Below are 5,608 nucleotides of genomic sequence, written 5' to 3'. Positions count from 1 at the left end.
TGCCTTCCACAGACCTTCTGCTGCATTCTCCTTTGATTTCCCCAAAGGTTCTTTTCTGTCTCAGCTGATTTCCCAACGATGAGGGAGTTTTTCTGAGTTCAGAGAACTCCTCTCACCTTCAGCTTCCCGCCAGGGTTGCTGGTCCCTTTTTTGATTCCTCTTTCCTTTTATCCTTCTTTCTTTCATCCTACCCAGTTGTGAGGGGATTTTTCTTGTCCTTTTAGGTGTCTGAAGTCTTCCACTAATGTTCAATAGGTGCTCTATGAGAATTGTTCCTAAATGTCCATCAACAGAGGAATGGATAGAGAAGACGTGGTACATATATACAATGGAATATTACTCAGCCATAAAAAGAAATGAAATTGGGTCATTTGTAGAGACGTGGATAGACCTAGAGAGTGTCATACAGAGTGAAGTAAGTCAGGAAGAGAAAAACAAATATCGTATATTAACGCATATATGTGGAATCTAGGAAAATGGTATAGATGATCTTATTTGCAAAACAGAAATAGAGACAGATGTAGAGAACAAATGTATAGATACCTAGGGGGAAAGGGGTGGTGGGAGGAACTGGGAGATTGGGATTGACATATGTGCACTACTATGTATAAAATAGATAACTAATGAGAACATACTGTATAGCACAGGGAACTCTACTTAGTGCACTGTGGTGACTTAAATGGGAAGGAAATCCCCAAAAGAGGGGATATATGTGTATGTATAGCTGATTCATCTTGCTGTACAGTAGAAACAAACACAACATTGTAAAGCAACTATACTCCAATAAAAAATTAATTTAAAAAAATAAAAAAGAAAGAAAGCATTGTGTTTTAAGCCTGTGAAAGATCAGTTTATATTGATTGTAATGTTAAAGTTAAGGTAAAGTTTCATCTTCCTATTGCCTTAGAAATAAAAATAGTTTTCTTAAATTTTATATATAGCATAAAATCTGTTTGCTTAGTTAATATGTGACAGTTTCACCTCATATTCCCATTTAGATAAATTGAAACTTACTGCTTATGTCACAATGTGAAAATGTGTTGTGATACCTGCTGTGGGGAAAGGACTGGGATGGTGGCAATCTGCACACCACGTGCTAGCCAGTGCAATCTCTATTCAATGTAACAAACCTCTAAATATCTGGATTACTTTCATACACCCTTTAAGTCTCCTCTTTCCCAGGTTAATTATGTGCAAGTCGTTTAATCAGTCTTCATGTGGACCTGACTTTTACATCCTTCATTCTTCTGTTCTTCACTAAACACCCACAACTTTGTCACTGTTTCTATAGAAATAAGGTGGCTAGACATGAAGTCAGTACAAATATGCATTGACCACATTTATAATATTAAAAATCATTTCTGAAAATGGTTACATCTTTTGCCCTATCAATGTTTATTATGTTTCATTTCTGGACATTTCACCCATTTGTCCGGGTCACAGAAAATTCTTACTATGTATTTTAAGATGCTAGACTCATCAAATTTGGTTTTATTTGCAAATTTTGTGAGCATGTTCTTTATTCCATAATTCAGGTAATTAATTCATCCATCTATTCAGCAAATATACTTGCTGACTTTGTGTCTGGCCCTGCTTTAGAATGTAGGAGTTTGGTGGTGAGCAAAAACAGTCACAGCACCTGGTCTTGTGAATTACAATCTAGTAGCTGAAAATCTAAATGTTAAGTCATGCTGGAGGACACTTTGGCAGTTTCTTACAAAACTAAACATACACTTACCATATGATCCAGCAGTTACAGCCCTTGGTATTTACCCAAAGGAGTGGAAAACCTGTCCACACAAAAACCTGCACACAGATTTTTAAAAAACATCTTTATTGGAGTATAATTGCTTTACAATGGTGTGTTAGTTTCTGCTGTATAACAAAGTGAATCAGCTATACGTATACATCTATCCCCATATCCCCTACCTCTTGCATCTCCCTCCCACATTCAGTATCCCACTCCTCTAGGTGGTCACAAAGCACCAATCTGATCTCCCTGTGCCATGAAGTAGCTTCCCACTAGCTATCTGTTTTACATTTGGTAGTGTATATATGTCCATGCCACTCTCTCACTTCATCCCAGCTTACCCTTCCCCCTCCCTATGTCCTCAAGTCCATTCTCCATGTCTGAGTCTTTATTCCTTTCCTGCCCCTAGGTTCTTCAGAACCATTTTTTTTAAGTATTCCATATATATGTGATAGCATATGGTATTTGTTTTTCTCTTTCTGACTTACTTCACTCTGTATGACAGACTCTAGGTTCATCCACCTCACTACAAGTAACTCAATTTCATTTCTTTTTATGGTTGAGTAATATTCCATTGTAAATATGTGCCACATCTTCTTTATCCATTCATCTGTCGATGGACACTTAGGTTGTTTCCATCCCCTGGCTATTGTGAACATTGTGGTACATGACTCTTTTTTGTTGTTGTTGTTGTTGTTGTTTTGCTGTACGCGGGCCTCTCACTGTGTGTGGCCTCTCCCGTTGCGGAGCACAGGCTCCGGATGCGCAGGCTCATCAGCCATGGCTCACGGGTGCAGCTGCTCCGCGGCATGTGGGATCCTCCCGGAATGGGGCACGAACCCGTGTCCCCTGCATCGGCAGGCGGACTCTCAACCACTGCGCCACCAGGGAAGCCCCCATGACTCTTTTTGAATTATGGTTTTCTCAGGTTATATGTCCAGTAGTGGGATTGCTGGGTTATACGGTAGTTATATTTTTAAGTTTTTAAGGAACCTCTGTAGTGTTCTCCACAGTGGCTGTATCAATTTACATTCCCACCAGCAGTGCAGGAGGGTTCCCTTTTCTCCACACCCTCTCCAGCACTTATTATTTGTAGATTTTTTGATGATGGCCATTCTGACTGGTGTGAGGTGATACCTCATTGTAGTTTTGATTTGCATTTCTCTAATGATCAGTGATGTTGGGCATCCTTTCACATGTTTGTTGGCAATCTGTATATCATCTTTGGAGAAATGTCTATTTAGGTCTTCTTCCCATTTTTGGATTGGGTTGTTTGCTTTTTTGATATTGAGCTGCATGAGCTGTTTGTATATATTTTGGAGATTAATCTTTGGTCAGTTGTTTCATTTGCAAATATTTTCTCCCATTCTGAGGGTTGTCTTTTCATATTGTTTATGGTTTCCTTTGCTGTGCAAAATCTTTTAAGTTTCATTGGGTCCCGTTTGTTTATTTTTTGTTTTATTTCCATTTCTCTAGGAGGTGGATTAAAAAGGATAGCGCTGTGATTTATGTCATGGAGTGTTCTGCCTATGTTTTCCTCTAAGAGTTTTATTGTGTCTGGCCTTACATTTAGGTTTTTAACCCATTTTGAGTTTATTTTTGTGCATGGTGTTAGGAATTGTTCAAATTTCATTCTTTTATTTGTAGCTGTCCAGTTTTCCCAGCACCACTTATTGAAGAGGCTGTCTTTTCTCCACTGTATATTCTTCTCTCCTTTATCAAAGATAAGCTGACCATATGTACCTGGGTTTACCTCTGGGCTTTCTATCCTGTTCCATTGATCTATATTTCTGTTTTAGTGCCAGTACCATACTGTCTTGATTACTGTAGCTATGTAGTATAGTCTGAATTCAGGAAGCCTGATTCCTCCAGCTGCATTTTTCTTTTTCAAGATTGCTTTGGCTATTTGGAGTTTTTTTTTTGTTTCCATACAAATTGTGAAAATTTTTCTTCTAGTTCTGTGAAAAATACCAGTGGTAGTTTGATAGGGATTGCATTGAATCTGTAGATTGCTTTGGGTAGTGTAGTCATTTTCACAGTGTTGATTCTTCTAATCCAAGAACATAGTATATCTCTCCATCTGTTTGTAACATCTTTAATTTCTTTCAACAGTGTCTTGTATGTTTCTGCATACAGGTCTTTTGTCTCTCTAGGTAGGTATATTCCTAGGTATTTCATTTTCTTTGTTGCAATGGTAAATGGGAGTGTTTCCTTAATTTCTCTTTCAGATTTTACATCATTAGTGTATAGGAATGCAAGAGATTTTTGTGCATTAATTTTGTATCTTGCTACTTAACCAAATTCACTGATTAGCTCTAGTAGTTTTCTAGTAGCATCTTTAGGATTCTCTATGTATAGTATCATGTCATCTGCAAACAGGGACAGCTTTAATTCTTCTTTTCTGATTTGGAAATCTTTTATTTCTTTTTCTTCTCTGATTGCTGTGGGTAAAACTTTCAAATCTTGTTGAATAATCATGGTGAGAGTGGGCAACCTTGTCTTGTTCCTGATCTTATTGGAAATGGTTTCAGTTTTTCACCATTGAGAACAATGTTGGCTGTGGGTTTGTCATATATGGCCTTTATTATGTTGAGGTAAGTTCCCTCTGTGCCTACTCTCTGGAGGGTTTTTATCATAAATGGGTGTTGAATGTTTTCGAAAGCTTTTTCTGCATCTATTGGGAAGATCATATGTTTTTTGTCCTTCAATTAGTCTATATGGTTTATCACATTGATTGATTTGTGTATATTGATGAATTTTTGCATTCCTGGGATAAACCCCACTTGATCACAGTGTATGATCCTTTTAATGTGCTGTTGGATTCTGTTTGCTAGTATTTTGTTGAAGATTTTTGCTTCTATGTCCATCAGTGATATTGGCCTGTAGTTTTCTTTTTTTGGGACATCTTTGTCTGGTTTTGGTATCAGGGTGATGGTGGCCTTGTAGAATGAGTTTGGGGGTCTTCCTCCCTCTGGTATATTTTGGAAGAGTTTGAGAAGGATAGGCGTTTGCTCTTCTCTAAATGTTTGATAGAATTCTCCTGTGAAGCCATCTGGTCCTGGGCTTTTGTTTGTTGGAAGATTTTTACTCACAATTTCAATTTCAGTGCCTATGGTTGGTCTGTTTATATTTTCTATTTCTTCCTTGTTCAGTCTTGGAAGATTATGCTTTTCTAAGAATTTGTCCATTTCTTCCAGGTTGTCCATTTTATTGGCATAGAGTTGCTTGTAGTAATCTCTCATGATCTTTTATATTTCTGCAGTGTATGTTGTTACTTCTCCTTTTTCATTTCTAATTCTATTGATTTGAGTCTTCTCCCTTTTTTTCTTGATTAGTTTGGCTAATGGTTTATCAGTTTTGTTTATCTTTTGAAAGAACCAGCTTTTAGTTTTATTGATCTTTGCAATCATTTCCTTCATTTCTTTTTCTTTTATTTCTGATCTGATCTTTATGATGTCTTTCCTTCTGCTAACTTTGTGTTTTTTTTGTTGTTGTTGTTGTTCTTTCTCTAATTACTTTCAGTGTAAGGTTAGGTGGTTTATTTAAGATATTTCTTTTTTCTTGAGGTAGGTTTGTATGGCTATAAACTTCCCTCTTAGTGCTGCTTTTGCTGCATCCCATACGTTTTGGGTTGTCGTGCTTTCATTGTCATTTGTTTCCCGGTATTTTTTGATTTCCTCTTTGGTTTCTTCAGTGATCTGTTGGTTATTTAGTTGTGTATTGTTTAGCATCCGTGTGTTTGTATTTTTTACTGTTTTTTTTCAGGTAATTGATATCTAGTCTCATAGCACGGTAGTCAGAGAAGATACTTGATATGATTTCAATTTTCTTTAATTTACCAAGGCTTAATTTGTGACC

The sequence above is a fragment of the Mesoplodon bidens genome (assembly GCF_964165515.1).
Source record: "Mesoplodon bidens genome assembly, chromosome: X".
Lineage (NCBI taxonomy): Eukaryota > Metazoa > Chordata > Mammalia > Artiodactyla > Ziphiidae > Mesoplodon > Mesoplodon bidens.
Note: the sequence above shows the minus strand (reverse complement) of the source record.